An 18,786-nucleotide genomic window follows, 5' to 3' on the forward strand; every position below is an offset into this window, starting at 1 on the left:
ATTAAAAAGCAGAACCTCAAGGGTAATAATGTCTGCATTATTACCTGAGCCACGAGCAAATTGGCATAGGGTAAATCAAATTAGCGAGATGAATGCGTGGCTCAAAGACTGGTGTGGGAGAAATGGGTTTTGATTCCTGGGGCACTGGCACCACACTGGGGAAAGTGGGATCTGTATCGTTGGGACGGTCTTCACTTGAACCGTGCTGGGACCAGTGTTCTGGCGAGTCATATAACTAGGGCGGTAGAGAGGGTTTTAAACTAAATAGTGGGGCAAGGGATCAAATTTGGGAAGATGTGGTAAATCAAAGAGTAGAGACAAGGCAATAGAGAAAGGTATTAATATGGGAAATGATAAACAGACCGTGACAGGAAGGGATAGAGAGGACAAATCTAAGAGTAAATCAACAGTTAAGGCTAGAGGTTACAAAAATAATAAAAGGACAAAACTAAAGGCTCTGCATCTGAATGCACGTAGCATTCAAAACAAAACAGATGAACTGATGGTGCAAATAGGAATAAATAAGTATGATCTGATAGCCATTACAGAAACATGGCTGCAGGATGACATAGATTGGGACCTGAATATTGAAGAGTACGTGACATTTAGGAAGGACAGAAAGCTAGGAAAAGGTGGAGGGGTGGCTCTGTTAATTAATGATGGTATTAGCACAATAGAGAGGGGTGACCTAAGTTCAGGAAACCAGGATGTAGAAGCGGTTTGGGTAGAGATGAGAAATGATAAAGGCAAGAAGTCACTTGAGTGGTGTACAGGCCCCCTCACAGTAACCACACGGTAGGATGGAGTATAAAGGAAGAAATAATGGGAGCTTGTCAGAAAGGTATGGCTATAATCATGGGGGATTTAATCTACATAGAGACCGGAAAAATCAGATCGGCGAGGAGTTCATAGAATGTTTTCAGGATAGTTTCTTACAACAGCACATTCTGGAGCCAACCAGAGAGCAGGCTATACTAGACCTGGTATTGTGCAACGAGATAGGATTAATTAAAGACCTCATAGTGAAGGAGCCCCTAGGTAGCAGCGATCATAATATGATTGAATTTTACCTTCAGTTTGAGGGAGAGAAGAGTGGGTCCAAGACTAGTATTTTAAAATTAAATAAGGGCAATTACGAGGGCATGAAAGCAGAGCTAGTTAAAGTGAACTGGCAAATTATGTTAAGGGATAGGTCAATAGAGATGCAGTGGCAGACATTTAAGGGGATATTTCAGAATACACAGAATATGTACATTCCAACAAGAAAGAAAAATTCCAAGGGGAGGACCCACCATCCATGGTTAACTAAAAAAATTAACGATAGTATCCAACTTAAAGAAAAAGCATATAATTGCACAAAGATGGCTGGCAGGTCAGAAGATAGGACAGAATATAAAAAACAGCAAAGAGTGACTAAAAGATTAATAAGGAGAAAAATTAGAGTACGAGAGAAAGCTAGCTAGAAATATAAAAACAGATAGTAAGTTTCTATAGATATTTAATAAAGAAAAGATTTAACAAAGTGAGTGTTGGTTCGATAAAAAGTCAGGGAATTAATAATGGAAAATAAGGAGATGGCAGTTGAATTGTACAGGTATTTTGTATTGGTCTTCACCATAGAGGATACAAGTAACATCCCAGAAATAGCTGTAAATCAGGAAATGGAAGGGAGGGAGGAACCAGTGTGTATCTGAGTCAATGGGAGTCTCTCTGACCTTTCTCCCCAGTCCATCTCCAGGACCAGTGTGTAACTGAGTCAATGGGACTCTCTCTGACCTTTCTCCCCCAGTCGATCTCTGGAAGCTCTTTGAATCGGAAGAGTTCTCTCCAGTTGGTGCTCTCACAATCCTGTGTTGGTTCACCTGCTGTCGTTCCTCAGTCTACAATCCCTGTTTACTCTCAGCTGTGGACCTTTCTCAATCACTCAGTCTTTCACCGGGAGATCTAATTATGGCAGCACTGAAAATAACAACATGAATAGTTTGAAGTAATGTAATGTAGACTCTCTTCAGCTTAATAAAAATAAGTTTGCGTCCGAGTGCTTTTGTCTGATGTTGTCCCTTTTCTCAGATCCACGCCATGCCTGCCTGGGCTTCCAGCAAATCACCAAAGTTCTGGATAGAAATGTACAATTTCCCTGTGCTTTAGGCAAACCGAAGCTGGGGCCATCTTTCCCAGGTAACATAGTCTGATCTCACTGGACCCATGCTCCCCGGGATACACACTGTCTGATCTCACCGGGCCCATCCTCCCCGGGTTACACACTGTCTGATCACACTGGGCCCATCCTCCCCGGGTTACAGACTGTCTGATCACACTGGGCCCATCCTCCCCGGGTTACACAATCATAGAAATTTACTGCACAGAACGCCACCATTCGGCCCATCTTGTCTGAGCCGGCTGACAAAGATCTATCCACTCTAATCCCACTTTCCAGCACTTGGTCCGTAGCCTGGTAGCTTACGGCACTTCAAGTGCATATCCAAGCAGTTTTTAAATGTGATGAGGTTCTCTGCCTCCACCACCCTTTCAGGCAGTGAGTTCCAGACCTCCACCACCCTCTGGGTGTAAAAAACTCACCTCAAAACCCCTCTAATCCTTTGACCATCTGCTTTAAATCTATGCCCCCCTGATTATTGACCCTTCTGCTAAGGGAAATAGGTCTTTCCTATCCACTCTATCTAGGCCCCTAATAATTGGATACACCTCAATCGAGTCTCCCCTTGGCCTTCTCTGTTCCAAAGAAAACAACCCAGCCTATCCAATCTTTCCACATAGCAAAAATTCCCTAGCCCAGGCAAAATCCCCGTAAATCTCCTCTGCACCCTCTGTAATGCAATCACAGCCTTCCTGTAATGTGTTGACCAGAACTGCACGCAGTATTCTAGCTGCGGCCTAGCTATACAGTTCACGCATTACCTCCCAGCTCTTATATTCTATGCCTCGGCTAGTAAAGACCTTTCTCCCCAGTCCATCCACTAGAGGGTGCAGAGCAGATGTAATTTTTTTCACCCAGAGGGTGGTGGGGGTCTGGAACTCACTGTCTGAAAGGACGGTAGAGGCAGAGACCCTCAGCACATTTAAAAAGTACTTGGGTGTACACTTGAAGAGCCGTAACCTACAGGGCTGTGGAGCAAGAGTCTGCGGGATGGGTTCATGGAATCCATTCGGGACAGTTTCCTGGAACAAAATGTCATGGAACCAACAATGTTAGAACTTGTATTGTGTAATAAGACAGGGTTAATTAGCAATCTCATAGTAAACGATCCACTGGGGCAGAGTGATCATAATATGTTAGAACTTCACATTAATTTTGAGGATGACTTGCCTAAGTCCGAAACTAGTGTCTTAAACTTAAATAAAGCCAATTACATTAGGTATGAGGGGAGAGTTGACGGAGGTAGATTGGAAAAATAGATTAAAAGGTATGGCGGTAGATAAGCAGTGGCTAGCATTTAAAGAAATATTTCATAATTCTCAACTAAAATACATTCCATTGAGAAACAAACTCCACAGGAAGTGATCCAATCATGGCTAACTAAAGAAGGTAAGGATAGCATTAGATTGACAGAAGCTTATAATGTTGCAAAGAATAGTAAGCCTGAGGATTGAGAGTTTCAGAAACCAGCAAAGATTGACCAAAAATTGCTAAAAGGGAAAAAATGCAATGACAGAAAACGAGCAAGAAATCTAAAAGCAGATTGTAAGATTTTCTACAAGTATGTAGGAAGGAAGGGATTAGCAAAAGTAAACATTGGTCCCTTAGAGGCTGAGACAGGAGAAATTATTATGGGGAATAAGGAAATGGCAGAAACGTTAAACAAATATTTTGTATCTGTTCACAGTAGAAGACACAAAAAGCAGACCAAAAATGGTGGGGAACCAAGGGTCTAATGAGGGTGAAGAACTGAACGTAATTCATATACAGGAAACTTTGTGCTTTCCGGAGGTGAGCTACCCGGAGAGGGAAATCATGTTTGACAACTTTTAGTTTTTTGATGATGTTACTAGCAGGGTGGATAACGTGGAATCACCACCACCACCACTACTACTACTTCCCAAAGATTGCCTAAGAGAAGCCGGCGCTGCTGTAAATGTCGGAGATTCTCTGATCCACACTCACCGCACCATCCGCCGCTCCTCAGTCCCGCCGCCATTTTATCTCCTTCCTCAAACCGGAGCCTCATCCGGGGACTGCGAGCAGCACCGAGCATGCGCACTGCGGCCACACAGCCCGCGCTTAAAGTCCCTCACTGAGTCCGTCTCTTCTATTGGCTGCGACTCGTAGATTGACAGCCGCGCTCACCAATCGCAGCCCGCAACGCCTCGGGGCCCCGCCCACTGTGTTAAAAGGCCGCCGCCGCCACCTCCGCGCGCGGGTGACGTCATAGCCCCGCCCACCGGCGAGCCATTGTTGCCCAAGGTGCCGGCCGACTGCTGTCCTTCTCCCCGGGCGGGCGGCGGCTGTCCTTCCCCCGGGGGGGCGGACTCCTCTCTAACTCTGTTCTCCAACTGCTCCTCCCCGCTCCGGCTTTTATAGCAGCCGCAGGCCCCGCCCAGCCCAGCCCAGCCGCGCCTTCTGATTGGCTGAAACCCGGCAAATCTCTGCCTCTGATTGGCGTGTTTTTCAATCCGCTCCAACCTCGGACACCAACGAAGAAGGCGGCTTATAGAATAAGAGCTCGTCTGTGAATCAGACTCGTTATTGTTAAAGTGATGGCCCTCTGTGGGACTGAATATTAACCAGTTATTAAAATCATTGCATCTGTGGGATTGAATAATAATCGTTAAAATTATGGTATCTAGGACTGAATCATAATTAAAACTATGGCATTTGTGAGACTAAATAATAATCATTACTGCTAAAGATTGTCATCTGTGGGACTGAATAATCATTTTAATTAAAATTATAGCGTCTGTGGGACTGAATAATCATTAAAATGGCATTTGAGACTGAATAATTCATTATTAAATTGTGAATTATGGCAAATTGATCCTTTAAAATTACTGGTTCCTGAATTGACAGATTTAAGTTCATTTTAGCTTTTCAGCGACCCGCTTGTAAATGAGATGCCGGTGTCGGGTCGGGGTGGACCTGCTTCAGCACCTTGTACATGTAAATGCTGTAACTCTGCTTCCTGGTCTTCCTGCGCTTCTTCTCGCCTTTGGCCCGCTTCTTGGTGGCCGCTTTCTTCGGCCCCTTTTTCGGGGCGATGCCCCTGGACACCGCTTCAGGCCTGGTGAATGGACGTGAGGGTTTGTGATGGAGAAAGTCTCCCGGATGCGCTATTTAATAGCTAGCCGTATGCAAATGAGGAATCAGAAAGTGAAGGATTCCTATTGGTGAACCAGCGCACAAGTATCTATTGTGAGTTAGGAACAAGGGGTGCCAACTGGCCAATCAGAAACGCTCATGGTGTTGCAGCTGGTTTCAGGCACGTGGGGGAGAGTCTCCACATGGCTGCAGCTTGAAAAATATATTACAATAGGAAAATACTGCGGAATCTGAAATAACAACAGAAAATGCTGGAAATACTTGATGAAGGGTCCCAGACCTGAAATGTTAACTCTGTTTCTCTCTCCACGGATCCTGCCTGGCCAGCTGAGTATTTCCAGCATTTTCTGTTGAAAAATGTATTTTTGGTACCATAAGTTGCCCTGTTAAATTGCAGACTGCTTGCCCGACATTGATCCTGCTGAATGTTGGGAAGACCGGTCCCCGGCACTAACTGCGTCCCCACGTCACCGACTCCCTCCCTCTCCCTGGGCAGCTGGCTGAGCCAGACTGTTCGCAACCGCGGTGTCATATTTGGACCCCCACCCCCCTCAGATGAGCTTCCGACCACATATCCACGCCAGCACTAAGACCGTCTATTTCCGCCGCCAGTACATCACCCAACCCCGCCTCTGCCTCAGCTCATCTGCTGCTGAAACCCTCATCCATGCCTTTGTTACCTCTAGACTTGACTATTCCAACGCACTCCTGGCCAGCCTCCCACATTCCACCCTACGTAAACTTGAGGTCATCCAAATCTCTGCTGCCCGTGTCCGCACGTGCACCAAGTCCCGTTCAAACATTACCCCTTGTGCTCGCTGACCTACAGAGGCTCCCGGTTAAGCAACGCCTCGATTTTAAAAATCTCATCCTTGTTTTCAAATTCCTCCATGGACTCGCACCGCCCCCCCTCCCCCACACACACACAAAGCTAGGTGGGCGTGTGTGCTGTGAGGAGGATGCCGAGAAACTCCAGGATGATTTGGACAGGTTGGGCGATTGGGCAGATGCATGGCAGATACAGTATAATGTGGATAAATGCGAGGTTATCCACTTTGGTGGCAAAAACAGGAAGGCAGATTATTATCTGAATGGCAATAGATTGGGAAAAGGGGAAGTGCAACGAGACCTGGGTGTCCTTGTGCACCAGTCGTTGAAGGTAAGCATGCAGGTGCAGCAGACGGTTAAGAAAGCAAATGGTATGTTGGCCTTCATAGCGAGAGGATTCGAGTACAGGAGCAATGATGTCGTGCTGCAGTTGTACAGGGCCTTGGTGAAACCACACTTTGAGTATTGTGTGCAGTTTTGTTCGCCTTATCTGAGGAAGGATGTTCTTGCCATGGAGGGAGTGCAGCGAAGATTCACCAGACTGATACCTGGGACGGCAGGAATGATGTATGAAGAGAGATTGGGTCGATCAGGCTCATATTCACTAGAGTTTAGAAGAATGAGAGGGGATCTCATTGAAACTTATAATATTCTAACAGGACTGGACACTAGATGCAGGAAGGATGTTCCCGATGGTCGGGGGAGTCCAGGACCAGGGGTCACAGTCTGAAGATAAGGGGTAAGCCATTTAGGACTGAGATGAGGAGGAATTTCTTCACCCAGAGAGTGGTGAACCTATGGAATTCTCTACCACAGAAGACAATTGAGACCAATTCATTAAATATATTCAAGAAGGAGTTGGATATATTTCTTAAGGCTAAAGGGATCAAGGGATATGGGGAGAAAGCAGGGACCGGGTACTGAATTTGGATGATCAGCCATGATCGCATTGAATGGCAGAGCAGGCTCGAGGGGCCGAATGGCCTACTCCTGCTCCTATCTTCTATGTTTCTATGTTTCCAGATTTGTCGTGGTTTGCTGTGCACTTCACAACACGGCACAGCATCGTGGCTTTCAGATGCCTGAGGAACAAGTGGCTCATCACATAGCCTCCTCAGATGAGGAGGAGGTGGAGAGTGACAACGACCAGCTTGCAGAGGCGCATCAACCAGCGGCAGCAGCATGCGACCACATTGCTGGCCGGGATGCAAGGCACGCACTCATCTTGGCCAGATTTGCTTAACCTAGCCAATCAAGCACTTTTGCCTCGCAGCTTCTTACCAGAGCATCGACAATGGCCAAGAACCTGCAGTTCCTACCACTCTGACCACCATACTGACAAATGCAAGTCATCCTAAGCCCTCAATGTGGAAGTCCCATTAGCAATATTACACACGCCACAACTGCAACAGTTGACATCAGAAATTTTAATGACAATAACCAACTGATGGCTTTTTAACATTAAACATAACGGCCCAGAAATTCGGGTCGGGGGCTTCCCGCGGGTGCAAGCCCCCGACCTACACTTACCTAGCACGCCGGCAGTTGAGCTCTGGGCCTACGTGGATTTCCTCTCCGAATCCTGGCCCATAGGCCGGCGCACTGTGCTTGCGTGTTCCAGGGGCGTAGTTAGTGCGATGCGTCCCCTGGGATCACGTGAGCCATGGGCAGCCAATCGGAGGAGGGAGAAGCCCATTCATAAGATTGACAGAAAGACCTGTCAAAACGCATGAATGCTGAGGGCCCAAAACAGTACTTAACCTTCAAATAATTTTTTTTTTAAATCACACTTTTTAAATAAACTACAAATTACATTAAATAACTATTTTAAACAATAATTAAAATTTTTGAAAATAATAATTTTATAAAAAAACATGGCTAAAAATAAACTTACCTTACTTTAAAGTATTTAAAAATAATAAACCTGTGGAAAAAATGTTTTAATTTTAATTAATTGACCACTTACCTTGTAAAAAGCAGGCCTTACGCCTGCTTTTTAAATGTGTAAATCCTACAGGCTTACCCTCGCATGAAAACCTGTAAAAAAAATCTAAGTTCAAAGCGCACGCGCAGCCTCACCTGAGCGCGCGTTCCACCTCTGAACCCCTTCGTTCAGAGGATCAGAAGTGCCGGTTTCCCGCGCATGCGCTGTGCATGCAAGAAACCGGCACTTCCATCGGGTCCACGTGTGAGTACTCCGTGCGTACTCACGCGCTGGGCCCCGAATTTCTGGGCCAATATTTCACCCAAGTGACTACCCTTGTGACTACTTGTGCATTATCTTCCTTTTACGCGTGCTCCTACGTGTTGCTTCCCCTGTGGCTTCAACGGATGTGGAGGCCCCTTGCTCACTTTTTTGCTGCTCCTGTCTCGACACCTTTGATGGGCGTCCTCTGGGGTTGCGAACCTGTGAGGGCTCGGCAACAGTCTGCTGCTCCTGCGACTGTGCAGGTGTTGAGATGCCAATTTCAGTTGGGTGGGGACTCTGGTGGGGCTCTGACCGAGGTCTCTGCAGTGGCATGGTCGTGTGAGCCCTTGGAGTGGAGCCCCCACTTCCTTGTTGTATGCCACCAACATCCCTCTCATGGGTCAGCCCCACTTCAGAGCTAGCAAGTAGCTTGACAGCACCTTAGAGCTGACCATCGCTCCTCAAGAGATGTCAGTCTATTCTGAACAAATACCATGTTTTCCATACCCTGGCGACTAAGCTCCTCCATGGACGTAGCCATCCTCTCCTCTACCATTGCCATCCTCTCCTCTACCGTAGCCAGCCTTACCATGGAGGTAGCCATCCTTTCCACGGAGGTTGCCATCCTTTTTGTGGTGATGCATTCATGCGCCAACACCTCCACAAAGGCTCTGCTCATGTTAGCGAAGGACTCCTCCATTCACTCCACACTCGCAGCGATCCTGGAGACAAAACCTGCCAGGGACTCTGCACCTGTTCCTGGAGTTCCAGCACCGCTCTTCTTCTGGATGGACCCGGAGGCAGAGGGGCGAAATGCTGCTGAGCTGAGCTGGCAGAGTCCTGCGCCCTCCGACTAGGACTCTCCACAGCTGTCCCTGTCTCCACCATCTGCTGATGCTCACTTGTGCGTGGTGATACACCAGGTGATAACACTGCATTATCTCACGAAGGTACCACTGAAGTGTGAGTGTCTGCGCTGGTGCTGGGTGCACTGAATTCTGTTGATGCTGCGCCCTCAGAGGTTCCAGCTTCCTCTGAGGAGTTTGGAGGCTCAGGCTGTTCCTCCTGGATAGTGGGGACGGGGGCTTTCGATGGTCCTGTGGGGGAGTAAAGGAAAGAGTCAGAGATGTGAGGCCAAGGTTACATACACATTGAATATTGCAGATGATCAAAAGTCAATCTGTTAGAGCATCAGAATCATTATCAGTGACTCATGCAATGTCAATGAGAGAGATGATAAACTATTCTGTCACCAGCTTGCTCTGATGCACCCGTCTGTCCGTCCCCCACTTGCACATCCTCCTCCACTCCCACGATCTCCAGGGCCGGCTCCTCCGAGGGGGTGAGCTGGGCTACTGAGGGTGGCCTTCCTCCTGTCCTCACTCTTTCCCTCTTATTGTGAGTGCTCTTTTCCTGCAATAAGGGAGACAAGTGGAGTTTGAGTGAGAATGAAGGAGTGAGTGTAGAGAATCCATATCATTGGTGGTTAGAAGGAGACAAAGATGGAGTGAGATGGCAAGACCAAGGGCCCTCCCTGTGTGTTGTAAGTTGTTTTCATAGCATCACAGCGATAGGGAGTGTGAGGGCTGCATAGTCGAATAGTTAGGTGAATGTGACCATAGAGAGAGAGGGAATGGGTAAGGGTTCAGGGATGTCAGTGTCAAGTGGGATGTGGAGGAAGAGGTTGTCAAAGCTGAGTGCTGGCAAGGAGAGGCAATGGGGATCAGATTGAGGGTGATGGCAAAGGCATACTCACTTTTCCAGTGCGCAGAAAGTCATGAAATCTCTTCCTGCACTGAAGCCAGGTTCTGCGGATGAGGGACAACGAGTTGACCTCCTGGGCCACCTGGATCTGCACAGCCTTCGTCTGCTGGGGAGGCTTCTTCCTCCCTGAAGAAGGGAAGAGCACCTCCTTACTAGCTCTTGCTCCCTCCACCAAAGCTTGCAGGGCGAAGTCATCAACCCTGGGAGCAGACTTGGGTCTCCCGCTGCTCATTCTGCCTCCAGGTCCGTCTCACTACAAAGGCCAAAAGGTTGGCAGTCTGCAGAAGAAGCAAGGCTTCTTGCAGACCTTAAATGCAGAAGCAATGATGACGTCATCGGAGGTGAGTTTCAGACTGAAAAAACTAATTGGGCCATGGGTTCCCACACGCTGGAACTCAATTGCCCAATTATGTGAAAATCGCATCAATCTCCCACATCGATTTGGAATGGGGTGGATAACACGAAAAGTGGATGACACGACCCCAGCCCGCCTCAAAGACAAAATCCAGCCTTTGGACTCCAGGGGAATCAAGGGATATGGGGATTGGGTGGGAAAGTGGAGTTGAGGTTGATGATCAGTCATGATCTTATTGAATGGCAGAGTAGGCTCGAGGGGCCGTGTGACCCACTCCTGCTCCTAATTCTTATGTTCTTATGTAAAACTTTAAAAGGAGTAGAGGAGCAGAGTGATTCAGGAATTCAGGTACAGAAATCTTTAACAGTGAGCGGACAAGTTGATGAAGCTGTTTTAGAAATTGTATAGTGGGCTTTAATAAATAGGGGTGTAGAGTACAAAAGGGCAGAGCTCATGTAAACCTGTACAAAATCATTGGTGAGGCTGCAGTTAGAATATTGTGTCAGGTTCTGGGGCATCTTCCTCAAAGAAGGATGTCAAGGCCGTGGAGAGGTTGCAGAGAGATTCATTGAGAGGATACCAGGGAAGAGAGCCTTCAGTTATCAGGAGAGATTAGAGAAACTGGGCTCTTTTCATTAGAACAAAGAAGGGTGAGAAGAAATCTGAGGGAGGTGTTTAAAATCTGTTCAGGAAGATCAGGAAAAAGTATTTCACTGGTCGGTGAGTCAGTAACTAGAGGGACTTAATTTCAGATTATCACCGGAAGAATGAAGGGGGTTTGGAGGATTTGTTTCAGCAGAGGATTCGGACGCAGAAGGCCCAGGGTGGAAGACCCAGAGGAGAGAGTCCTAGGCGGGAGGCCCAGCATGGGGGACCCCAGGCGGGAGGCCCAGCATGGAGGACCCTAGGTGGGAGGCCCAGCACGGAGGACCCTAGGCAGGGGGCCCAGGGCGGAGGACACAGAGGAGAGTGTCCTAGGCGGGAGGCCCAGCATGGAGGACCCCAGGCGGGGGGCCCAGGGCGGAAGACCCAGAGGAGAGTGTCCCAGGTGGGAGGCCCAGCACGGAGGACCCCAGGCGGGGGGCCCAGGGCAGAAGACCCAGAGGAGAGTGTCCCAGGTGGGAGGCCCAGCACGGAAGACCCCAGGCGGGAGGCCCAGCACGGAGGACGCTAGGCGGGGGGCCCAGGGTGGAAGACCCAGAGGAGAGTGTCCTAGGCGGGAGGCCCAGCACGGAGGACCCCAGGTGGGGGGCCCAGGGCAGAAGACCCAGAGGAGAGAGTCCTAGGTGGGAGCCCCAGCACGGAGGACCCCAGGCGGGGGCCCAGGGCGGTGGACCCAGAGGAGAGTGTCCCAGGCGGAAGGCCCAGCATGGAGGACACCAGGCGGGAGGCCCAGGGCGGAGGACCCAGAGGAGAGTGTCCCAGGCGGGAGGCCCAGCACGGAGGACCCCAGGCGGGGGGCCCAGCACGGAGGCCCAGGGTGGAAGGCCCAGAGGAGAGTGTCCTAGGCGGGAGGCCCAGCATGGAGGACACCAGGCAGGAGGCCCAGCACGGAGGACCCCAGGCGGGGGACCCAGCACGGAGGACCCCAGGCAGGGGGCGCAGCACGGAGGACCCCAGGCGGGGGGCACAGCACGGAGGACTCCAGGCGGGGGGCCCAGCACGGAGGACCCACGGCGGGGGGCCCAGCACAGAGGACCCCAGGCGGGGGGCCCAGCACGGAGGACCCCAGGCGGGGGGCCCAGCACGGAGGACCCCAGGCGGGGGGCCCAGCATGGAGGACCCCAGGCGGGGGGCCCAGCACGGAGGACCCCAGGCGGGGGGCCCAGGGTGGAAGACCCAGAGGAGAGTGTCCTAGGCGGGAGGCCCAGCACGGAGGACCCCAGGTGGGGGGCCCAGCACGGAGGACCCCAGGCGTGGGGCCCAGCACGGAGGACCCCAGGCGGGGGGCCCAGGGTGGAAGACCCAGAGGAGAGTGTCCTAGGCGGGAGGCCCAGCACGGAGGACCCCAGGCGGGGGGCCCAGGGCGGAAGACCCAGAGGAGAGTGTCCCAGGTGGGAGGCCCAGCACGGAGGACCCCAGGCGGGGGGCCCAGGGCAGAAGACCCAGAGGAGAGTGTCCCAGGTGGGAGGCCCAGCACGGAAGACCCCAGGCGGGAGGCCCAGCACGGAGGACGCTAGGTGGGGGGCCCAGGGTGGAAGACCCAGAGGAGAGTGTCCTAGGCGGGAGGCCCAGCACGGAGGACCCCAGGTGGCGGGCCCAGGGCAGAAGACCCAGAGGAGAGAGTCCTAGGTGGGAGCCCCAGCACGGAGGACCCCAGGCGGGGGCCCAGGGCGGAGGACCCAGAGGAGAGTGTCCCAGGCGGGAGGCCCAGCATGGAGGACACCAGGCGGGAGGCCCAGGGCGGAGGACCCAGAGGAGAGTGTCCCAGGCGGGAGGCCCAGCACGGAGGACCCCAGGCGGGGGGCCCAGCACGGAGGCCCAGGGTGGAAGGCCCAGAGGAGAGTGTCCTAGGCGGGAGGCCCAGCACGGAGGACACCAGGCAGGAGGCCCAGCACGGAGGACCCCAGGCGGGGGACCCAGCACGGAGGACCCCAGGCAGGGGGCGCAGCACGGAGGACCCCAGGCGGGGGGCACAGCACGGAGGACTCCAGGCGGGGGGCCCCGCACGGAGGACCCACGGCGGGGTGCCCAGCACAGAGGACCCCAGGCGGGGGGCCCAGCACGGAGGACCCCAGGTGGGGGGCCCAGCACGGAGGACCCCAGGCGGGGGGCCCAGCATGGAGGACCCCAGGCGGGGGGCCCAGCACGGAGGACCCCAGGCGGGGGGCCCAGGGTGGAAGACCCAGAGGAGAGTGTCCTAGGCGGGAGGCCCAGCACGGAGGACCCCAGGTGGGGGGCCCAGCACAGAGGACCCCAGTCAGGAGGCCCAGCATGGAGGACCCCAGGCGGGGGGCCCAGGGCGGAGTGGCTGGTCGACAGAAGCGGAGTCGGGAGATGCTGTGGGTGAGCATGCTGCATGGTTTCTAAAGTTGAAGAACGGTCTCGGGCCCGAATGAGTTCCAGCGGCCCCGCCTGTGCTCCATTTGGTGGCAGCTGTGATGCTTTTTCTTGGTAATGGGTGCCGGTTTGTGTGCTGCCATTTTGGTGGAGGAAAGACAGACTGTTTCCATCTAGAGTATGGAGCTTGAGCGGCCATAAGATGGGAAAAGAGAATGGAATAAAAGTGAAAAAGGAAAATAAAAGGAAGATAAAAGGCAAAATAAAGTAATATCGGCAAGGAATAATGAATGTCTTGATGGCTGGGTCCTGTGAGTGATAACAGCAAGAAGAAGGAAATTTGAGTCGTCGTTTTCCTCTTTTACGTATTTGAGAAAGTGGTCGGCTTCTTTTCTGTGGGAAAGTTGAAGACTGTGGACAAGGATCATGACATTATATGGTTAGATAACATCAAGTGAAAACGAGGAGTTATTAGAGTGCCAATAGGACTGGCGTAGAACTGGTATTTACTTGTTTTGTTGAAGAAGTTTCGGGTTCTGGTTAAAAGTAGTTTACTTGAAGTTTTAATTGATTTCTGATATGGTTATGGGACTTTGTATATTGTGGTGTTATTTAGTGTTAAAGCCTTCCTTAATCGAACGAACGAAGGCTCAAGTGAACGCATGCATGCGGACACAAATAATACGCACGCATACACAATGGAACTTACATTCGACCAAATGAAGGGCCCTCGCTCCCCAGGATGAAGGCCCGCTTGGTGAGCGTGAGGCCTGCCGGACGGATGAACAAACGCACGCATGCACACAGGTAGACAAATGACACGTACGCACGCATACACAATGGAACTTACGTTCGACCGAAATGAGGGGTTCTCGCTCCCTAGGATGAAAGTTGGCATCCTATTGGGTGAGCGTGAGGCCTGTCTGGATGGATGAATGAACGCACGCATGCGCACATGTAGACAAATGAAATGCAGACCTGCACAATGGAAGTGACGCTTGAGCGAACGAATGAATGGAGGAATGAATGACCGAATGATTGAGCGATGCCAGTTGGACTTTCTTTTCTTGGTTTATTAAATAGTGGCAGTTTGTACTGTAAACATTATTGATTTACCTGTAAAAATGTATTATTGTATTTATATTGTTGACCATAAAGCTGTTTTTTGAGGCTTTATCCTTTTTATTGTGGTCAATGAATGTAACGGATTTACTATGTAATTGATGAGTTATATAAGTACTGTTGTACTTGAATGTTAAAAAAGGACAACAGGTAATACCAAGCAAAAACAAAGAGTTACCAGATTGCCAATGGGACTGGCGTAAAATTGTTTTTCACTATGGGTACCTGTACTGTTAATATTATTGGTTTATCTGTAAAATTTACCACTGCATTTATACTGTTAACCCTAAAGCTGTTTTTAAGGCTTTGTTTTATTGCGGCTAATGAATGTAATGGATTTATTATGTCATTGATGAGTTGTAACAAGTACCACCATATTTAAATAAATATGTTTGATTTTTTTTTAAATGAACCCCGGGGGGGCACGGGCTGCTCACACCCCGAGTGCGGCCCCAGGCCCCATTATTAAAACACTCAACATTATCCGCTTCACACACACCCCGAGTGTGGCCCCAGGCCCCATTATTAAAACACTCAACATTATCCACTTCACACACACCCCGAGTGTGGCCCCAGGCCCCATTATTAAAACACTCAACATTGTCCGCTTCACACACACCCCGAGTGTGGCCCCAGGCCCCATTATTAAAACACTCAACATTATCCACTTCACACACACCCCGAGTGCGGCCCCAGGCCCCATTATTAAAACACTCAACATTGTCCGATTCACACACACCCGGGGTGGGCCTCAGGCCCCGAACAAGAGCCTCCGGGCCGGGCGTTTGCCCCGAGCGGGGCGGCAGCTGCGGGGCTTTCTCCCGGTGACAGGCCCGGGGTAATGGCCGCCACCTTGAGAGGCTCAGGGGGCAGCAGGGCGCATGCGCAGCCTCCTTGGCCAGGAACCAGGAGGAGAGAATCTTGTCAATTTCTATCCTGGACTCACAGTGATGGCTTTTGTAAATTCCTTTTACAGGCTGTGAGAAGGGCAGCATTTACACACCACAAACTCAGACCAACAACTACTTTCCTTTATATAGCACCTTTAGAAAGTCACAGTAACGCAGTCAGACAATAATCGATACACATACTTTGTTTGTGGTCCAGTGCACTAACACAAAGTTCCTTCACAACTGTAACAATTTTATTGTGGTTGCTGTGAAGGCTGCGCTAACTCTGCTTGTACACCTGGTCTCCAAAGGAGACAAAACCGGACTAATGCTGCCGAGCTCAGCTCTCTCCATGTTTTTCCAGTGGCTGAAGGGTCTGTAACCCTGTCAGGGGCGCCCCTGCCACAGGACTCAATATCCACCCCCTCCACAACTGGTGCACTGTGTCTGCAGTATGTACGGTCTACAAGATGACCACGGTCAGGCCGTGTGGAGTCAATGGCCAGGCAGGAGAATGGATGGAAAGATCGCAACAAACTTCCCTCAACTCCAACCCTCTGATTTCCATTTTGTAGCCATCTTTCCATCCATTCTGCTGCCGGGCCCTTCACTCCACACGGCCTGACCTGGGTCATCTTGTCGATCTTACAAACTGTTAATGGATCGCAAGCTGGTTACAAAACAGAAAACAGAGAGTAGGGGTTGGGAGTAGCTACTCAGACTGGCAAAAGGTGGGAAGTGGTGTTCCACAGGGATCGATGCTGGGATCACTGTTGTCCATAAACGATTTCGACTCGGGAATCAGAAGAACAATTTCAAAGTTTGTCGATAACACCGAAAAAGGTAGAGTTAATACTGAGGAAGACAAAATGCAAGAAGCTATTAATACATTTCAGCATGGGGGTGTAATTGGCAAATTAATTTCACTGTAGATCAGTGTGAGGTGGTGTGTTAATTAATTTCACTATAGATCAGTGTGAGGTGGTGTGTTTTGGTGGGAAGAATAAGGAGGCCACACATTACTTGGAAAAGGGGGTGAAATTGGGTTGCTTTGTGACTCCTGTGATATTCAGCAGGAGGTTAGCGGCGGCGGTAGCCGACAGCGCCCCGCGGCACTGCACGGCCGGCAATGACGTCCTCGCCGTGCGCAGCACACCGGCTGCAACCTTGGGTTGCGCCCCCTGACCTATCGCCGGACGATATGTCCAACAGGGTCAGGGGTCGTTCTTGCAGCCGTGGCAGCGCCAGTTAAAGGGAAGCTGTCGGGCGGCAACATTTCATTTTGGCCGACTGCCAGCACCTGCATCCCTTCCCCTTCTTTGGGGTGTCAGCCGCGATCGCTCAGCCCGGCGTTCCTCTTGATCCGACACCCGCTCCCCTGTGGTCCAGCAGGGCCCCAGTGTGCGCAGTGCTAGGCCCCTCCCCTTTAGTCACGGAGGGAGGTCTGCTATGACACGGTGCTATGTGCCGACGGGCGTGGCGCTGTTACACGAAGCACCGCAAAATTCACTGGTAGCGCCTCAAGAGGGAGGGGAGCGCTTCCAGTGGCACCCCGCCTCCTGCTTGGGGCGCTAGCACTGAAATTAATGCGCAGGGGCGCATACTTTGTCAGGGGGCTAAAATTAGCCCCGGTGACGTTAGCAACCCAAAGGGGGTGCCACCGAATTTCCCCCTAAGAGTCTAAAGGGGCTGGAGGAGCAGAGGGATCCAGGGATCCAGATACACAAATCACTAAAAGTAGCAACACAGGTTAATAAGGCCATTAAAAAAAAGCACTGGGGTACATTCCTAAAGGAGCCTTCTGTTCCGTGCCTAGGAGTTCTAAACCATGGCAGTGAGCGGCTGGGATATGTTTCTCACATGCCTCGAGATTAACCCTCATGGGGACTTTGCTGTCAGTGAAGAGAGAGAAGAAAGGCCAAAGTGCCGTCTGCCCCTCTCAGTGTGGCCCTGAAGGACTGTGTCCAGGCTGGAGTTCTGTTCCTGTCGTACGATCCTCCCCCAGATTGTCCTTTCTGAGCGCCAGCCAGGTGATGCTAAACACTCAGGTGGGAAAGACAAAAATCTACAACAATGTGTTTTTAAAAAAGTTGATTTATTTGACATATATCCAGAATATTAAACTCCAGCCAAGTTCCCGGAGTTATTAACATCAGCAGAAACAATCCCCACCTGTCAGAATGAACATGGTTCAGTCCTGGATGTGATTAACAGCAGCAACAACAGCAGCAGAATCCAATCCCTGCAGTCACTTGTGCACTCGCTGGTGTGTCAGGAGGTGGGATGACTGAGTGAATCCCTTCCCACACTCAGGGCAGGTGAACGGCCTCTCCCCAGTGTGAACTCGCTGGTGTGTCAGCAGGTGGGATGAGCAAGTGAATCCCTTCCCACACACGGAGCAGGTGAACGGCCTCTCCCCAGTGTGAACTCGCTGGTGATTCAGCAGGTTGGATGACTGAGTGAATCTCTTCCCACACTCAGAGCAGGTGAACGGCCTCTCCCCAGTGTGAACTCGCTGGTGATTCAGCAGGGTGGATGACTGAGTGAATCCCTTCCCACACACGGAGCAGGTGAACGGTCTCTCCCCAGTGTGAACTCGCTGGTGATTCAGCAGGTTGGATAACTCAGTGAATCCCTTCCCACACTCAGAGCAGGTGAACGGCCTCTCCCCAGTGTGAACTCGCTGGTGATTCATCAGGTTGGATGACTGAGTGAATCTCTTCCCACACTCAGGGCAGGTGAACGGCCTCTCCCCAGTGTGAGTGCGCTGGTGTACAGTGAGCCCAGATGATCGCCTGAACCCAGTCCCGCAGTGAGAGCACCTGAACGGTCTCTCGTCTGTGTGAACACGTTGATGGCACATCAGTTCCCCGGAACTTTTAAAGCATTTCCCACAGTCCGAGCAATTAAAAGGTCTCTCGTCAGTGTGAACTCGCCGGTGTGACAGCAGTTTGTATGAATTAGTGAATCCCTTCCCACACTCAGAGCAGGGGAACGGCCTCTCCCCGGTGTGAACGGTGCTTTTTGCTTCCATATTCAAAGGCCGATGATATTCAGTTCCTGATGAATCGAGTGACTGTCAGATCTTGACGTGATGTTTGGTTTGAGTTTCCCGTCTGCAAATCCTCCCCTTCCAATACCCTGTAAAATGAATTTAAAACAGGGAGCGTGAGAGAACCCACTAAAGAGGCAGGTTGTGAAATTGAGCTCAATGTATCTGGTCATTTGTGGGGCCGGCACTAGAAAAAAGTGACCATGAAAGCTGCTGGATTGTCATAAAATCCGACTGGTTCACTACGTCCCTCAGTGAAGGGAATCTGTCACCTGGTCTGGGCCTCTGGCCTCTATGGGAGGAGAGAGAGAG

General features: G+C 50.9%; 1 pseudogene; it reads right to left on the reverse strand.

The window, feature by feature from the left end:
* LOC147091953 (uncharacterized) overlaps positions 1-18,559 on the reverse strand; it is a 29,283-nt pseudogene extending 10,724 nt beyond the window's left edge.
* Between the last annotated feature and the right edge of the window lie 227 nt (positions 18,560-18,786).

Source organism: Somniosus microcephalus, unplaced genomic scaffold (assembly GCF_052327205.1).
Source record: "Somniosus microcephalus isolate GS21.2 unplaced genomic scaffold, FLI_Smic_1.0 unresolved_chr3, whole genome shotgun sequence".
NCBI lineage: Eukaryota > Metazoa > Chordata > Chondrichthyes > Squaliformes > Somniosidae > Somniosus > Somniosus microcephalus.